Source organism: Pinus tabuliformis, chromosome J (genome assembly GCF_031772625.1).
Source record: "Pinus tabuliformis cultivar Carrire ecotype Pingquan chromosome J, CPIR1, whole genome shotgun sequence".
NCBI classification, from domain to species: Eukaryota; Viridiplantae; Streptophyta; class Pinopsida; order Pinales; family Pinaceae; genus Pinus; species Pinus tabuliformis.
This window is the reverse complement of record NC_142295.1, coordinates 1,361,363,220-1,361,383,497: the sequence shown is the minus strand read 5'-3', so window position 1 is coordinate 1,361,383,497 and position 20,278 is coordinate 1,361,363,220. Positions and strand designations below refer to the sequence as shown.

Below are 20,278 nucleotides of genomic sequence, written 5' to 3'. Positions count from 1 at the left end.
CTATAGAATAACTGATTAGAATGTGGGAGCTCACCATGGCCCAACCAACTTAGATTTTGGTCTCATTTCTTTATAAGCAACTTGAATCTTGTGTGCAACCGAACCATTGTTCCCATCAATGTCATAAAAAATGGTTCAGATTGGATGATACCCCAAAGGAGATAACATAGATTTTGGTCTCATTTCTTTATAAGAAACTTGAATCTTGTGTGCAACCGAACCATTGTTCCCATCAATGTCATAAAAGATGGTTCAGTTTGGATGATACCCCAAAGGATGTATCTCGTGGGTTCTTTGAAGGAATTGGTTAATCGATCTCTCACCCACTACCATAAACATTGCTCAAGTGAATCATGAATCCAAGATCTTTGGCAATTCAACTACTACTAGACATTTTTATGTTGGTTGCAAATTTTGAATGGGCATGAGCAAAGTAAAAAAATTGACTTTTCTCATGTTTAATCGAATTATGGAATATTTGGAATCTACAATCAATATAACTAAGTTTCATTCTAAATTTATACCACAAAAGGACAAGATAAAGAAAGATAATTGACTAACTATTAATTATCCCTACACAAAATACATCTATTTAGGCCATGCCAACCATATCTTTTCCCATTAGTCTGGATTCATAATCATGTTCGCTAATGCCAACCAAGTAAAGATGTGAATCTTCAAAGAACTACCATTTCCAAATTAAAGTCCACCATCACTTTGTTTTCACCGCCACCTAGTGTATAAGAAAGGGTTTTATAGCCTAGCTTTGTAGTAAGGGTGCCTAATCTGTTATTCCGTGTCCATACCAACACATCCTCCTCATCACTGAAAAATAATTTGTTGTGCAAAATAATTCTTGTTTAGTCCCTTCATTGAGAGACTATGTCCCCATTAAGGCCAAGATCCTATACCAATAGCTGAAATTGCACACCTTCGAGTCCATGTACCACCATATCCACCCCCACATTTGCAAGCATTAAAAGCCCTCATTCTTTTAGAAAAGACCACAAATCATGGGAAATCACATAGTTACTAACTACTTTGATCCACAGGTCTTCACCAAGCCTAATTCAAGCTCTTTTTCCTAATTTCCATGCCACCTACCCAAAAAGAACTAGGAATGTTGTAACCAACTTATTCCATATATTTAATGCCCCTTTGCTAGACTTTGGCTGAGTTCTAATCCATTGTTCAATAGTATATAAGCTGAAGTATTTTTGCTTCATATTTTTTCTTGCAAGCCTTCATTGAACAACATATGCCAAAGACTTTTAGTTTCCAACATCTGAACAAATCAATATATTTTCTTTAATCCCCATTCTACATGTTTTTTTTGGTTTAACTAGAGAATTCCATTTTACTAATGGTATGCTCACCTTCAAGTTCTTACCTCCATAAAAAATTGAAACATCTCTTCTTAATTTTGTTTAGTCTAGTGCTTGGAACATGTGCACGTGAGAGCTAATAGATAGGGATGCTCTCAACCATACATTTAAGTAGAACAAGCCTTCCTCCAATGGTTAACCATCTATAGCACCAACAACTAATCTTTGCCTCAACTTATTTGTACAACTACAATCGAATCAAAAATTTTGTAGTCAGCAAGATACTGAACATAGCCTAAATATTTTAGTCCAATGCCTGCATACTTGGCCTTGAAATAAAACATAAGCTAGATCTAGGCTTCCACCTCCATCAACAGATCATTGCGAAGAATGAGAGATTTATGAGAGCTAATCTCCATTGTGGTGACTAGGAAAAAGGTCTTTAAGAGATGATGAAAGGCTTTCCATTGCTTTCCCAAACCTGCCCCAAAAAGGGGAACATCATGTATGAATAGTAAATTCATTAATTATACTTGAGTGTCGACCAAAACACCCTCAATTGAAACTTCACATTTAGATGAGGAAATTAGGAAATTAGTCTACCCGAACTCTCTTCAACCAACATAAAGAAAAAATGAGACAATGTGCATCCTTCTCTTAGGATTTAAGTAGCTTTGAAGAAATTCAAGGAGGAACTATTGATAAGCACTAGAAACTTGGAAGAAAAGATGCACCTCATATTCCAATTTACTACCTACACACTTGTGTTCACCTTAAGTAGCACCAATATTTAAAATGTCCAATTTACCTTATCATAGAATTTTCCTAAATCAAGTTAAGCTTCATGAATCTTATCATAATCTTTATTAACTTAGTGTGGAGCTCCTCCTAAACAACATTACCAACATCCAATATCCACCTATTGAAAATGAACCCAAAGTTCTCTTTCCATATACAAGCAAACATCACCCCTTTCATTTTGTTAGTGATGAGTTTGGAAATCACTTTATCTGGGAGATTACACAATGATATAAGTTGAAGTTCACCATAGGACAAAGGGTTTGATTTATTCAATATTAAAGCAATAAAAATTGCATTAGGAGCATTAGAGATCCTACTCGAGATGCTAGACTCCACGAGCCTAAGGATCTTGTCTACAAGTGAATTGAAGAAATCAAGATATAACTCCATAGTCTACCTATCTAAGCTTGAAAATTTTTCCTTCTTAAAACCAATAAGTACCTCCTACACTTCGTCCTTTGTGATTGGTGCCCTCGATTTGTGATTTGGTTCTTCGTCAAAATATTTGGGAAACAATCTTAAAGGTTACAACCCTAATCTATTTTCTAGATTATTCTCCTTCTACTATTTGAATATAGCTTCAAAATGTGCTTTCCCTAGTGTCGAAACTTCCATGAAAGATCTAAGCTTGGGACCACTCAATGCATAGATTTCCTTAATGGTTTTCAAAGATCTGGGCTTGGATCCATTCAGTGCATCAAGTTTCCAAATGTTGTTCAAAGATTTTTTGTGGACTTCGAATTTGTGAAAAAGAATTGTATGTCTATCTCCGTCCTCCAACCAAACCACATGGTTTTTCAATCTTCACGCGTTTTCCTCAATACCTAAAGTTTAACATGCATGTTCCCCAAAACTACTAAGCTCTACCTAGTCTTCTTTCGAAAATACTCCTATCCAATTATGAGATGACAATCTTTTAATTTTCTCCTTTGTCACCAGAATATCGACTTATTTCAAAACTCTGCTTCTTGTCCCACTCAGTTATTAACCATTTGAAAAGTTTCAAATTTACAATAAATTCAAGGGTCATTGTCGAATCCTTAAAATTAGGGTCATTATAGAATCCGTAAAATTAGGATTAAAGAGACACAAATTTTCTTTGTCAATAATCAATGGAACTCCTCTTTTAATTGGGCATGCTTAAATTTGGAAGGCCGTGGAGACTTCGCATCTTCATCCTTAATTTGAAATAGGATAAGACAATGATTAAAAGCGTTATTTGTCTCAATCCATGTTCTATATTGCTCGAAATCCTCTAATAAACTTTCAGCGAAAGAGCACCTGTCAAGATATTTAAAAACCTTAAAGTCTCTACCCACGTTTACGATTTTTACACGACAGAGCCATTGGAAAATTCCAGAATAACCAACTTAACTATTTCAAACAAATATAAAAAAAATTGAGCCATGGCATCCAACCTAGATAAATCCCTAGACCTCATCAAATTCGTATCTCCACCAATAATGAGATCTTAATCCATTGAAGTGCCTTTTCTGAACCCACTATCCAAAAATATTTTAGAGTTCGTATATAGACCATATAAATTTATAATCTTTAACACCCTCCCCAAAACTTTGGCTTCTCTTTCGAGAATAATGCTGCAAATAAAGAGTTTCAACCGAACAACGAACCACTAGACAACCCATCTACCCTCCAAAATTCCTATCAATAAGAATTTAAAAGAACGAAAACTCAATTGCAAGGATATTGGGTGTAAACAAATCAATCAATCGTTTGACGCTCATCTTTGGAAACAGAACCAGAACCCAAACCCTTTGAAAGGGAGTTGGAATGAGTCAGCATACCTTTGACTTTCGAACCCATGAACTCCTGCAGTGTCGCGTAACAACTCCTGGATTCGAGCCGACTCCAATATCCAATTGGACTCCGCCACTACTCAGCCTGAATTCCCACAAACTCCTTGAGAGGGTCGCTAGACAGAAGCCACTGCTCGTCGCCTTTCACGAACAAGCCAGCAGAGTCGATTTCCTTCCAATTTAGCATTTCAATAGACCCAGAGCCAGTGGATAGGCTTGCCTCAGGTGACAAACCTCACGGCATTCCAAACATATAAAACGTAACTTAAGGGTTGACCCCAGCTCTAAGCCATTTTTTATACCACATATCTGGGTTTTGCTTCTAGGGTTTCTCCTGGAGCTTTGGGCGTAGGAAGTGTTTATGGTGGTCGCCAATTCGTTGGGTAAATTCATGTCGCTAAGGTGATTACCAGATACAGTTAAATTCATCACAATCACAATAAAAACTATAGATAAGAGAATGGATGAAAGAGCTGTTGCAGAGTGCGTTTAGTTCTATTACCGGATCTGCAACTAAATTCATCACAGTAATAAAACCTATAGAGATGTATGAGAGTGAATGAAAGAGTTGCTGGCCCAACTGCAACAATTTTCCTAAAATAGGCAGCCTGCAGCACATCTTCGTCCTCCACACGTCGAAAAGCAAGAATATGATAAGAGTGCTCCCCAGCAGCACAGAATACCAAAACAACTCTCCAAGATCCATTGGCATCATTAATTGACTCGTGAGAGGCTTCTTCAGATGAGATCAACCCAAGGAAGAGGAGTGTCTACCACCTGATATTCAAAGCGACCAAATCAAGAATGGATTAGATAAGAGTACTAAATTTGAGAGATCATTAATGCATTCATACTCCAAAAATCATTTGTTAAAGGTGATTCAGATTATTATTATTATTTTTATCTATTTATTTATGTTTTCATTTTATCTGTGATATGACATATAGATTTGATTTTTGGATGGTGGTTGGTTTTTTTTTAATAAAATTAAGATTTATAGATATATTAATTTGGGTCTTGAGTATACTCTAAAATTGTTTATCTTTGGTTAAGAGCTTGTTTTTATTGGACATAAGGACACAAACTAACAGCCCAAGGCCCATCTAATTGGAGTGAAAGTCTGCCCCCTTATGGACCACATCTTGTAATTCCAAATGACCTGATTTTCATTGAATAACAATGATAAGTCAACCCATTCACCAGCTACTGATAATTGTCCCATTGTTCTTTTGTTTTGATAATGGTATTAAGATAAGTTTTTGTAAATATTAATAGACATTAAAATACTTCATAAAAAAATCATAAAAATTAATTAAATTATAAACCTATTTTAATTTATTATCATTATAAGGATTAATTTGATTGAAGGAAAGTGTTTCTGAGCAACAATAGCTAGGGTTTCTGAGCAGCAGTAGCTAGGGTTTTACACAGATGGCTTTAAGAGGAGGAGGGAGTGGGGTTCCCTCATATCAGAATGTGGTGATGGACAAAGGAAAGGGGCTCAGTATGGGCTTCGGGGCATATGTAGATTTTATATCAGAGAATGTCCAAGGTTTGGCAGAAGTAGGTGGGAAAGGACAGAGAATACATGATGACAGGGGCCCAAGAGGAAAGCAAACAATCCAACAACAACCTCAGAAGTCCAAAGGCTCTATAGGGCCGTGTAAGCCGAAAACAATGGTGATCTCGATGACATTAATCATCGATCTCGAGGCTCGGGCATTCAGGGAATACATGAGGTCATATGTTGTCATATGCAAGTTTATGGGTCTTTGGCCCACAGAAAAAGCCTTGTGTGATTAGATTAAACATCATTGGAAACCGCGAGAAGAAATGGAGTTACATTTAGGGTCTAAAGGTTTTTTTACAATAGTATTTTCCAATATGGAAGACAAAGACCGAATCCTTGATGGTGGCCCTTATTTTTTTACATCTATTGGTTTATAGATGAGGCCATGGATGGAGAATTACACTCCAAGGAAAGAAAACTTTGCATGTGTCCCAGTTTGGGTTAGGTTGTATTCCCTTCCCCTGGACTATTGGCTTCCTACAACTCTAAAGTTGATAGGAGATTCTCTAGAAAATTCATTAAAATATCATAAGCGATTTTACAAGAAATATTCATAGTGTATGCAAAAATACATGTTGAAATGGATGTCTCTAGGGCATTGCGTGAAGCAGTCAAACTAGAGTTCTGTGACGAATTTTGGTTACAACCAGTGGACTATGAAAAAATCCATTTCAGATGCAGAAGATGCCATGAGCATGGACACATGATAAGGGAATTCCCTTTAAGAAAAATGGAGGAATAAAACAAAGAGAGAAACAATTTTGTTAGAGCCACCACGAGGGGTAGACCTAATAGAACACAACAACAATGAAATCATGGGGGATGAAAAGCTCGAAGAAACAACTTTGAAGTCCAAGCTGAGGAAAAACCAGAGGAACAAGGAGGGGAAGAAGAGGACAGTGAGGAAAAAAGAGAAGGAAAAGAAGAAGAAATGCTACAATCAAACGAGGAGGTTGAACATCAAGGGGATATCCCAGATATATCCAAATTTTGAGAAAGATGCAGAAACAAGCCCAAGCGAAGTAGGAATATAGGATCCAGAATTGTAGGGGATAATCAAGCGGGAGGGAATCAATCTCCAAGATATGGTGGAATAGGTGAGAAAATAGGGGATAGAAGAAATCAATGTGGATCATATGGATAGACTCCAATATTTATACCTAATGAGAGAAGAAATGAGATTACGGGGGAAGAAAATACCACATCCAGAAAAGCTGAGTTGGGAATGAAAGAAACAAGATCTTGGACGGTTTTGGCATCATAGTAGAGCCATCATAAAAGAGGGAGGAAGCCTAATAGTGTCACATTCAAGGAGTTGGGAGTTATGCTAATAAATTTAGGTAAGATGAGAGTGTTAGACTCGCCCACTCTAAACCACAGTTAAATAATGAAAGATTTATCATGGAATTAAAGAGGCATTAGTAGCCTTAGGAAACAACGTCTACTAAAAAAAAGATTCAAATGGAACAACCTGATATTATTTTTTTACTAGTGTCAAAGTGCTCTTTAGAGAAAATAAAGGAGTTTAGTAGGAGATTAGGGAGAAGGTATGATATAGTGGAGGTGGAATCGTAGGGCTCAGCAGGGGGATTGGTGATCTACTGGAACCCCCAATCCTTGATCTTACTGGACTTGGAAGCAACTAGATCATACTTATTGGTAGGAATGCAGGTAATGGGGACCTCGAGCACAATGGTGTTTACTAATGTTTATGGGCCTCAAATAATCAAGGAGAAGTAAAAGTTCCTTCAAGACCTGAGTAAGATAAAGATGAGGAAAGGGGATCTCCCTTGGGTTTTGTGGGGAGACTTCAATATGATAACCTCTCGATCGAAGAAGAAAGGGGTCAAAGAAGAGTAGATAGAGATGTTGAAGCATTCAAGGAATTCATTAAGGCAACCAGGCTCATTGATATGGAAACTGTGAACGAATGCTTTATTTGGAGTAATAAGATGGGAGGTAAACATCATGTTGCATCCAAACTTGACAGGATTCTAATCTCAAAAGATTTATTAATGAGAGGGGTAGATGAGGAAGAAAATATCCTTCCCTATGGAGAGTCTGAACATTGGCCAATGATATTAATGATATAATTGGTAGGTACTCCCAAAAATAAGCATTGTGTATTTGAAGCCTTCTAGTTAGAACACCTTTCCTTTATGAAGAATATCAAAGGATTGTGGGAGGAACAAATCCCAGTCATAGGCTCGAAAATGTACACCTTACGCACAAGGTTAAAACATATTAAGTTGAAATTAAAGCAGTGGAATAAGACAGAATTTGGGAACATCTTCCAAGCAAAAAAGGAATTAGAACAAAAGATGGAAGCATTGCAACAATGACTGATCTCAGAAGGTTACTCAGAGGATAGAAAATAAAAGGAGATGGAGCTACTAAAGAAGTGGGATCACAGATGTAAACAAGAGGAAATTCTATGGAGACAGAAATCTCGAGTGTTATGGCTCAGGGAGAGAGAGAGAAACACTAAATTCTTTCACCATTCAACAATAGAACATAGAAACTCCAATAAAATCCTTAGAATAAAGGATGAGAGGGGCCAAACTTTTGAAGCTCATCAAGACATTGAGGAGGTCTTGGTCCAACACTTCCAAAAGATAGCAGAAGAACCCCAAGTGGAGAGAGGGGAAAATATCCAAAGGATTGTGAGGCATATCCTGAAGGTGCTCACGAAAGAGCAAGTCAGTCTACATGGAGGAAGTGGCTCTGTTAGTGAATGAAATGGCTAATGGGAAAGCCCTTAGACCAGATGGATTTACCTTAGATTTCTCTAAATCTTTCTGGGAAATTTTCAAATATGATATATATGAGGTGGTGCTTGACTCCCAAGAGTCAGCAACGATTCTCAAAGCCTCAAATTTGACTTTTATAGCCCTTATTCCCAAGGAAGAATGGACTAGTACCCCTGATAATTTCAAGTCGATAGCCCTTTGCAACGTTTTGTATAAAATCATATCCAAAGTAGCGGATGATTAGATAAAAAATAATTTTCCTTATCTGATCTCTAGATAATGTAATTATGACGCACGAAGTAGCTCATTCACTAAAAAACCAGAGAAAGGTTGATATGATTAGGCAATTAGATTTATATAAATCATATGAGAAGATTAGTTGTGAAGCATTTGGGTTTGATAAACACTGGATCAATTGGATTATGGGATTGGTCTCATCACCCATTTTTTCAATTTTGATTAACAGAGCCTCGTCAAAACCTTTCTTTCCGTATAGAGGAATTCGACAAGGGGATCCATTGTCTCCCTTCCTGTTTATCTTAATGATGGAAGGACTTGGGAGGGCGATTGGAACGACCAACAGAAGAGGAGACATAAAAGGAATTAAGCTGCATGAGGATGCTCATGCAACCACTCATCAACAATTTGTGGATGATACCACGCTTCATGGTATTCCTACAGTAAAGGAGGCGCACAATTTCAAAGCCATAATGGATACCTTCATGGTGGCGTCAGGTATGGAGTTAACCGAGTCAAAGTCCATGATTTTCTTTTTTAACACATACATTGCTATCGAGAGAAACCTATCTTCTATTCTAGGGTTCCAAAGGAAACCCCTCCTTTATAAGTATTTAGGGGCCCCCCTAACAATGCAAGTTTGGCAGAAATCCAACTAGGAGAGAGTAATCTCTAACCTAGAAGATAGAGTCAAAATATGGACAGTGGGAGCGTTGAATTTATTAGGAGGACTGGTGCTAGTAAAGGTGGTGCTCCAGGCTATCCCAAGGTATATGTTATCTATTCTACCTACACCTAAGGGAGTGCTCGAAAAAATAAGGGAGATTCAAAAGAACTTCTTGTGGTGAGGGGTAGAGGAAAAATGAAAATGGGCGTTGGTGGCATGGACCATGCTATGTAAATCTAAAAATGCGGAAAGCCTAGGGCTACAGGACCCTGAGATAACTAATAGAGAAAATGGGGCCAAATTATGGTGGAGATGGCTTAAAGGAGGGGAGACTCCATGGGCGAAACTCTGGAAATCAAAGTATGCCCCTAATTGCCAAATAAAATACCTAGTAATGCTCATGAGTTCAATCCAATGGGTCACCTATATAGAACTTGACATGGAATAATAGAGAAATCATATAACAACATAGCTTCTGGGAAATAAGAAATGAAAAGGATGGTCCATTCTGGGAGGATTCCCGACAACAATAACTAAAATTAATAGACCGGAATGGCAGGAAAAACAGGGGCATAGGGAAGTCCACCATTTATGGGTTCAGGAATTGGAAAATAACCAATGAAGAATATGCGACCTTAACATCCCTTGTTCGGAAAATTTGATTGATTCAGGTATCCAAGATATTACAGAGGAAATTAGCAAAAGACAAATCCTGGAGAATGATGACTAGGACGAACTCCGATGGTGGCAAAGAGAAGGGGGAGAGTTCAACCTAAAGGAAGCCAAGGCTTACCTCAGAGCTAAACATATCGAAGACAATGACCCATTATGGAGTAAATTCTGGGAGGCCTCTCACTGGTTGAAAATTAAATTTTTCTTGTGGTTAATTCTGCATAAGGAGCTGTTAAACTCAAAGAATTTAGTTAAGCAAGGGATTACTGGTCCAACATAGTGTTGACTATGTGAGAGGGAATAAGAAAGCATTAATCACCTTCTTAATACTTGTAGCTACACGAAATATATATGGGAGTGGTTGACCATTATATATAGACAAACTAACAGAAACAATGAAAGTATTCAAGAAACAATTAAAAAATCGCTGCAACAATTTACTAAGAACAAAGTGGTGAATATGACCTGAACTTAATTCTAGGATTTATCCTCTGGTCTGTCTGAAAGGAATGCAATCGTCAAATATTTTTTGACAAAATGATCCCAGTTGGAAACGTGATGGAAGAAATTTGTCATCATCTTAAGGAAACCACCAGTAGCAGAAGAATTCAAACCTCACAGGAACAACCATCCCCTCAGGAAGAAAGAAGTTTAAAAAATTTCGACCTGAATTGTGTGTGTGGTGCAATCCATAGATCGAGACAAATCCATATAAAGATGGATTCTACAGTGTGGCTGGCTCCCCGAGAGGGTTTTTGGAAATTGAAATTCTATGTAGCATCCAAGGGAAACTTAGGTAAGTCTAGAACGAAGGAATCATTCGAGACTGGACAGGTAAAATTGAAAGGTTATATTTCATCAATATGGGTCAGGCCACGAATAATGCTTCAGAGTTCCAAGCTCTAGAGTAGGGGCTGGAAACATTGCGAAGAGAACAAATGGTGAATGTAATGGTGGAAGGGAATTTTGCATTAGCTATTCAAGCAACACATTAGCTATAATGTGGATCTCACTTGAAAAAAATCATAAAGAATTGGCGCCTCACCCAAATTATCCAGACGATTTAGAGCCTCCTGAAGGAGTTGAAAACATTGGAGTTTTCCTTGGTACGACGCTCGACTAATGCGTTGGCGGACATAGTGGCAAATGAAGGGGTCAAGAGTCCCAGGTTGATTACCGAGCTGGCCTGGGAGGACATGTTGGATGGAAAGCTAAAGGAAGGATGTCGAGCATAGGCAGAGCGAGATCGATCCATGTCAAAAGGGAGGAGCGACAGACAAGGGGTGGGCCAGGATTAGGGAACATACCCACCTAGTCATATGGATGTTTAATAATTATCATGTTTCGATAAGTAGTGAATGTTAGGAATGAGCAAGGAGATATGTGTTGTCATGATACGAAGGAAAGGACGACCAAGGATGGGAAGGAAAAAAACTTAGTTTCAACCAATCGTCCGTCAGAAGGTCACATTAATTGGAAAGGATGTTTAAAGAAGTGGTGAAGTAAGAGCCCAACAGAGAGCTGTACTGGAATAGGACTATGGAAATAATGAGCCTGCAGACAATTTGCAGAGGTGAAGAAGGAGGAAGATGGCCCCATCCTCACATGAATGTACTATAACATCATATGTAAGCGGAAATTACCAAAAATAGACGGGGAAGATGCACAAAGGACGGGGTGGCATGACCTATTCTGAATGTTTCATTTATATGGGAAGGTTGAAAGGCACATAGGCTGCATAATTATAAGGATGAAAGATAGAAGGTGGTGTTGTAGTGAGAGATAGTTTGCTCCTATGAGAACTATGGAGTCCATGATAGTAATGGCCAAGGGATGAAATGTTGGTGGCAGGCCAAGGGAAAGGCCACGAGAGGATTCTCAGAGCTCCACGACTGGTAAGAGGTCCAAAATGGAGGATGCGGTAAGGGAGGCTACCCTAAACTATCATATGACAGTCCCAAAGAAAGGAAAATAAATCGTCGAAATTTGGGAGAATGAGGTGAGGTGTCCGTGTAAGAGCATCCCAAATAGCAAAATTGAAGAAGAAGTCGACTAGATTATAGATACTGGGAAATCCTGAACGTGACAGATGGTTTATCTGAGAACATTGGAGACGATGTAGCATGTTAAAACCCTAGTGGGGAAGCTGCAGGCAGAGGCAACAGATAATAGAACCTAGAGACAAATGGAACACCAACTTCAACTGAAGGTAATTGAGCAGAGGTTATGGGCTGTTAAGGAATCACTCAAAAGGGTGACGAATATGGAGCATTTGTGAGATGAAAAAATTGGAGACATGAACAAGATCTTATCCATCTACTTGAAATATATCCATAACCTGGATATCACACTAGGACAAGAACCGGGAGAATTGACCAGGCTTATGAAATATCAGGTCAAAGAGGGAACTGGAACAAGTGGCAAGAAATTGGTGACACAAGGAGTAGGGGCGGATGTAGCAGCAACTCCAACGAAAAATACTTCACTTGTGTCTGGGTCAGGTGTGGTGGAAGCAACACCAATGCCTCTGGTTAAATGATCATGTGTCTGTGTTTTTTTTTGTTATATTTTGTCAAATGGCTGAGTAGGCTAGACCATAGTAAAATGTTGATAGGTAGGTCTGTAAGTGTAGAACAAATAGACAAATTTATAGGCATGTTGCCTTCAAGATGTAAATGGCTAAGTAGCAGTGGTAGTAAAGTAAATTTTGCAGATATGTATAGGAGATACCATAGACAAAAAAACCTTATGGCATGTCTGGTTAAGTGTTTGGCTAAGACTATATTTTACTGCAGCTAGTCTGGATTCCAATCTCGAAGACCAGCTGCTTATGATGTACTCTATGGTTACATAGTAATATAAGGTTTCTCTACTAACTTACAAAAAAAATATTATTATTTTAATATATATATATATCTATATATATATATATATATATATATATATATATCAAAATTCTTAATATAAATTAAAATTCATATATATATATATCAATAACATAATTAATTTTAATAAAAAATAATATAAATTTAAATATAAAATAGTTAGAATATTTTCTTTTCAACGCAATAATAATATAAATTCAAACTCTAAAATAGCTAACACAATCAATTCTTTTCTTTCAGATAAAAAAACACTGGTCTGGTACATTTTATAGGATTGTTCAAAAAATTACATACAAACAACTGTCCCCTTTCTCATGCTAAAGAAATGTTGAATATTTAAACATGACAATATATATGAGAGGAGATTCAAAAAATGCGCCTTATCATAAACAAAGATAGTTTGTTATGTTAATCATAAAGACTAAATAACTAAGATACCATATTTTAAGGGAGTAAAATGGTGCCCTCCTCTATGATGATATTTTCTTCCATATATATAAAATTCATGTAATCAATACCATTAATTAGATTTTTCTTTTACAGAGAGTCAACAACTAAATTGGATTCCCTGGATACATTAAATAAGATGAGCATCGATAATTCCAATATCAAGATACACTACAACACTTTTTGACTATATATATCTACTCATATATTTATATATATTTTGGTCGATCAAAAAATTTATTGTATGTTTTAACTCGTTGAAAAAAGGTTTATCATATATAAATTAAATTGTTATATATTTTATTCATATAACAAAAATGTTATGAATTAAAAATAGAAAATAAAGATAATCAAGAATATACATTGAAGCAATTACATACATCAATTTTAGGAAAAGCTCAATTAAATATAATTTTTTGGGCCAAAACTTTGGCCAAGTCAACCCCTTATATTGCGCAGAGCTCAAACTTGCTCAAACTTTGGCATTGTAAACCTATTTATAAGTTTATTTCCAACAAAATATAACTGGCATAATACCATGCGCCAAGAAACCATGTGCCTGAAACCACTTAGGGTTTACATTCCTACTAGGTTTTACAACAATATGCTCAATTACATAATCTCCATTATAATGAATATATTTCTTGGTTCTTTGTAGGAAAATTTTATGGGTTTAAACGGGTTAATTTTCATTTTCTTAATTTTAATACAAACTATTTTCCATACAACTTTTCATGGTTTATTTCTTCTTAGATCTTGCTTTGCTATTCTCCATGGCTACACATTTGACATTAAGGTCCATATAAAAAGAACCGAGCCCATTTACCGTATTTCATGGGTCACTAGCTGCTATAACCACCGGTTCTCTAAAAATTATCTTCCAGTACATCGCTTTCGTTCTAGCTCTCTAACATCTCACTTAGGCTACTTCTTGAGTTGTTCTTTGGCCACGACGGCTATCCCGATCATTATATCTCATGTATCTCCCAAATAGCCTTCGTCGCAACTCTTGAATTATTAACTTCTATGGACGTTGTTCTTAAAGTGAGAAACTATAGTCATCCGTGGAGATATTTAAAAAAAAGGGGCTTATCAAAAGGGGTTTATAGTCATCCGTGGAGATATTTAAAAAAATGGGCTTATCAAAAGGGGCTTGTTAAAAGGAGTTTATTATAAAGGGGGTTGTTGAAAAGGCCTTTACAAGGAGTCAAAAAAGTTTTATTTTTAAAAGGATTTTTTTGGTAAGTGCAAAGAATTAAAAAAGTGCATGGTACTATTTTAATTGTTATTGGAAAAAAGAGTTAAAAGAAAGGTTTGTGTGAAAAGTGAGTTTTGTGCTTTGTAAAAGTTTGTGGGTTTACAAAAATTATTTGGTGTTTTGTGAAGCATGAAATATTTTTGGCTGAACATTGTGTCTTATGGGGGCGCATATTAAAAATTATATATTTCTCGAGGGTGATATGGAAGGTAGCCTCATGCAATTAGGAAAGAAACTATAACACAGAGAAAACACAGTAGTCATGAGTCACAAAGTGCGTTTGAAGAAGACGAAGAAAATGAAACGAAAAGAAGAGGCAAAGATTGTTGTCATGTTTAGAGATGTCCAGTTCACAGCCGAGGAACTGAGAATTCTAGCATAAGACAAAGAAGAAATCGAGGTCGATTGGTGTAGCATGGATCTGCTACCACCTCCTATGTTTAATGATTTTCTAGCTTTGAGTTTCATTCAACAAGAAATGGATGAAATGGTTATGTGCAAGGTAGAAAAAAACTATAACTTACAAGGAAGCATGGAATACCTTGAAAGAAGAATTTGGTGCAAGTGGGGATGACATGCAGTAATAGGTTATGTCACAAGAAGAGAAGTCAGTCGCAGATCTGAAAGTGGATGAGAAAGAGTGTGAGAGGACAACAAATCTTGGATAATCCCACTCAAAAGTGGATGAGGGTTTTCAAGACCATAAAAGTGAAACCCATTATGTAGCAAAGATTGCAGAAAGAGAAGTTGAAGCCTTTATGTGTGAAATCGAGCAAGAGCGTATAAATGCTCAAAGACTCCACTATAATGTGGATGGAGCAGATGATGGTGAATCCCACTATAAAAAAACACATGTGGATGATGACTACAAAGTGGTATGTGAATTGGTGAATCCAAATGCAACTAATGGATTTGGTGAAGTTGAAATTGTCAATCAAATTGTTGATGAGCACACGCATGCTCAGATAACCCACCATACAGTGGATGAACATTATGTTGATGATATGTGTGGTTCCTTTTTTCAAACAGGGATTGATTATGGAAATACAATAAGCGCCATGTTTGATGGATAATTGAAGGTTGAAGCTGTCATTGTAGCAGCAAGTTATGAAGCAGTTGGAACTGCTCATGAAGCAATATGTGATCTAGAAGTAGCTGATGATCAAGAAGAGGATAAAGTGATTGAAGTTTTTTATGAGCATATCCACTAACAACATAACAGTGGAAGGCAACCTTCATGCAATGGAAAAAAAGGAAGAGAAGGAAGAGGTAGAGAAGGAAGTTCTCACTGAAGAGCATAATGAAGATGTTCTTAACATTTTTTTTGAATATGCAGGTGTTCAGAATAGCATGGGCAAAAAAGTTGAAAACAAAGTTGCTAAAAATTTTGATTCAGGTTTAAATTTCATTGAATAATGGATTGAGACACCAATTGAACAAATCGATGTGAGTCTTCAAGCAGTAGCTGTAATAAAAGAATTGAATGAAATGGTGAATAATGATCTTGAGTATGCAAATTACAGGAAGAAAATAACAGTAATTGATGATGAAAGTGAAGATAATGATATGGAAGTTTCTAAAAATAAGGAAGAATGCATTAAAACCATTTTTCAACAATGGAGTCAAGAAGTGATAAGATTCTACTATCAAGAAATATGACAAAAAGAAAGGAATAAGATTCATAGGAAGTAAATCTAAGGAAGACAAGATGGGGAGTTGTGCTAGCAATCCATAGTTGAACAAATCCTTGAAGAAGAAGTTGTAGGAGACCGAATAAGATCAAATTCAAGGCAAGTCAAAGAAACATTGCAACAACAACAAGTAAAGAAATATAGAGCCTACAACAAGAATGTGCAATAAAGAATGAAAAATTTTTGAGGATATAGAATTTGGAAGAAGAGAAAAAGAAAATGCAAAATTGTAAAAGTTTTGAGTCATTGTAAGCCTAGCTAAGTCACAAACCAACATACATTTTTGAGTGATAATTGAGGCAATTTATATTGTAATCCTAGAAAAAATAGTTAAGTCATGTTGAGTCATGTGAGTTATGTTGAGTCACACGGTTGTAATTAAGGGGGAGGGTTAGAAATTGTAATTACTTGTGCATGCCATAGATGACTAAATTTAGGAGAGTCAGTTAACTGAGTCAGGTCAAGTGAGTTCAAGTTAAGTTATATTTTTGGAAAAGTCAAATTTAGAGTGTGTGTGCATGTTGAGTTATTTTGGGTGAGTAGCTAGTCCAAAAGGTATAAATAATCCTCACCGGATTCATTGTAATAATCAAGTTTTTTTGTGATCAATGGTGAAGAGCCGAAACTCATGTTATTGTGTGTTAATTATTATGTTTCTCCTCTCTGCCTTTCCAATAATGGAAAAACCCCAACTCCAGGGAAAAACCAAGCCCAACGGAATTGCATTGGTCCTTGGCCAAAACCCTGGCAAAGCTTGCCAGGGAGCCTTGCTCAACCCTTGGCCCCTTACATTGGTCAAGGAGCCCAAACTTGCTCAACCCTTTGCATATTACAAAATAGACTAAAAATCCTATTTATAGGCTTTTCCCCAACCAAATACAACTAACATAATACCATGGATGAAACCATTAACTGTACCATATGCGTGTCAAGTCAAAGTTAATCCTCACAAACATTGGAATCATTTTTTTTCCATTATGATTGTTACAGTTTATCCTTACTCAAAACTGCAATTCCATAAAGAACACCAACAAATACCATGGAAAAACCCCAACTCCATGGAAAAGCCAAGCCCAAGCCTAGCAGAATTCCATTAGTCATAGGTCAAAACCCTAACCAAGTCTGCGAGGAGCCTTGAACCCTAGATCTTGAGCCCCTTACACTGATCAGGAAACCCAAACTTACTTAACCCTTGGCATATTATAATGGAGACTAATAAACCTATTTACAGACTTCTTTCAAACCAAATACAACTAACATAATACCATAAATAAGACCATTAACTATACACTATAGTCAAAATTAATCCTAAAAAACCATGGAATCATGTTTTTCCAATTAAGATTGCAATAGGCCATCCTTACTCAAACTGTCAAAATTGTCGATTTCATTTATGATCCTTAGGTGACAAAGTCGCAGCTATGCATTTAAAGGTTATTATTAATCCCGGGGTGAATTTAGCGTTTGAAAGTGAAAATTAAAAAGGACGATTAAATGTATCCCATTGTTCAATGTAAAACAACCCATCAATTAATTATCACCATACTTCATATTTAGGCCGATAGGCCTTTCCTATGCATCAATTTTTCGTCAACACTTTTACCCTGATCCGTTTGATCAGGTGAGACACTTTCAACCGTTGATCTGAACCAGAAAAGGAAATAACAGAAAATCAAGAAAGCATAGAAAGTCAAGAAAGCCAGAGTGCTCGTTTTGGCAAAACACAAGATTTTCTGGACGCCATGCACCAGAGTATGCATCAACCTTGTTGTTTCTATTATAAATCACTGGTCAAGGAGCTTTCCTCCCTCTACCTCTTCAACGCAATTGCCATGTGTTTCATTCATCACATAGCCAAAAAAGAGGAAAATAGGTAGCTGGAACTGCGCCTGGGCAGAAAATCTCTTGTCCCAGACGAGCAACCAATAAAGCAATTGCTTTGCCTGTGCTTGAATCAGTTCGGCCTTTCAAGGTATATTTTAGGCAATCTTGATCTGGAATTCAAGATTTGCAGGTGTTTTATGGCATCTAGGGTGCTTCTATTCGCGAGCCGAAGAACCTACAGAGTTTGGTCCTCAGCAAGGTCTCATGAATGCCGTTACACCAGTTCCCATAACGTGAATTCCTCTTCAAAAACCCTGCAATATTCTTCAGTGGCTGCAGCCACGACTCCTCAAGTTCGCGCAGATTCCGTCAATGGAGCCATTAATGCTCCTGCTGCCGTTCACGACTTCGAAGATGCAGAGGGATTGTTCTCGGGCTTAACGACGAGGGAGCTTATTACTTCACTTTTCAATCTTCTTCTTGTTTCCTGCGAGCCTATCGCGGATCTAGGCATGAAAGCACTGAAATCACCTCTGATGGATTACGTGCCTTACAGAGTACAGCTTCTCAAAGCCATGAAGCAAACCGCGTTTTCTCATTTCTGTGCTGGTGAGAGCATCGCAGAGGCCTCGGATACTTTGAATAGAATGTGGGCGTTGGGTTTGAAGGGAATTCTTGATTACAGCTTAGAAGATGCTGTGGATAACGCTGCCTATGATGCCAATCTCCGCCAATTTCTCACCACCGTCCAGTCGACGCCTCTGCTTCCACCTGGATTGGCAAGTAACTCATCTTTGCCTCCTTTCAATCCTCTGTAAAGTTTTTTGTCCTAAATTGTCTGCTAACATCGGTGGATTTGGTGTTACAGGTAAGTTTTGCCTGTGTGAAAATCACGGCCGTCTGTCCTATTGCTCTTTTGGAAAGAATCAGCCACTTGCTAAGATGGCAGCACCGCCATCCAACCTTCAGCCTGCCCTGGAAGGCAGAGGCTTTGCCTATTCTTCAAGCCCTACTTACCACACATGCTCTGCACCTGAGCCATTGAGCCCCACCGAGGAAAACGATCTAATTTCAACGGAGCAAAGGCTGTTTCAGCTCTGCCGAGCCTGCGAGGCCATTTCGCTTCCTTTGCTGGTAGATGCAGAATACACAGCCGTTCAGCCTGCCATTGATTACTTTATTTACAGAGCATTTTCCGAATACAACAAAGGCCTCGAGCCTCTGGTGTATGGGACTATACAAGCTTACTTGAAAGATGCTTTGCCTCGTCTAATTGAGGCATCCGAAGCAGCTAAAAAGCGGGGCATTTCAATGGCTCTGAAACTTGTGCGGGGTGCCTACATCACAAGAGAAAGTGCCGAGGCAAAATCATTTGGCGCCCCTTCCCCTGTACATTCTCTGATTACAGACACACACAACTGTTACAACGCCTGCACTTCGTTGATGCTAGAGAAGGTTTCTAAGGGCGAAGCATCACTGCTACTAGCTACACACAATTTCGAGTCTGGTAAGCTTAATTTCAGAATTTCATTATTATTGTGTTGATATCAGAATGTTCAATTATGGGATTTGATTCATTATTTGTAATGGTAACGATTTATCAGCAAAATTGGCCGCTGGTAAGGTTGAAGAATTGGGAATTATGAAAGGAGGGCAGAGTGGGTTACAGTTCGCTCAATTGAAGGGCATGTCGGACAGTCTATCTCTGGGTTTGGTCAAAGCGGGATTCGAGGTGAGCAAATATCTTCCGTTTGGACCAGTGGAGAGTGTGATGCCTTATCTCATCAAGAGAGCCGAAGAAAACCGCGGGATGCTTGCTGCAACCAAACGATAGCATAGTAAGGTTATTGTAGAGGCGGCCACAGGAATAGAATTATCCTCTGAAGTTGATGACTTCTTCACTTTATATTTAGATTTCAATGCTCCTATGGTTGTAATAAATGTTTCAAATGCACTTAATAAAAATGAATCCGTTGTTGACTTTAGTGGAACGTTCTTTAGCTCTCTGAATAATACTCAAAATGCAGGGGGAGACGATACGACCACCGGCACCCAACAGACGTACAATTCTCAAAGCACTCAAGGTTGCTATTCCAAGCAAGTTAAATCAATCAACTCAGCATTTGGGATCAAATCCCACAAAGCAATTCTATTCCTGCTATTCAAATTCCTTCAAGCTTTTGAAAGTAAAATCAATGAATGATCAATATAATTTTACAATAATAAAAAACAATTAGAAGGCCTTTAGCCAGCTCAAATTGCTCATCCGGTAGGCTTGAATCAACATCTCTTCTAGAGAAATTCAACAATTCTAATTTAATAATCCTATCGCCC

The 20,278-nt window shown here is 37.6% G+C and overlaps 1 pseudogene across 1 annotated transcript; it reads left to right on the top strand.

Moving 5' to 3' along the window:
- Positions 1 to 8,808: 8,808 nt before the first annotated feature.
- Positions 8,809 to 19,858, top strand: LOC149232450 (proline dehydrogenase 2, mitochondrial-like; annotated as a pseudogene). The gene is made up of 5 exons (XR_016248467.1): positions 8,809 to 8,998; positions 9,206 to 9,269; positions 18,135 to 18,723; positions 18,813 to 19,451; positions 19,549 to 19,858. The product of XR_016248467.1 is annotated as a proline dehydrogenase 2, mitochondrial-like (transcript).
- Positions 19,859 to 20,278: the final 420 nt, after the last annotated feature.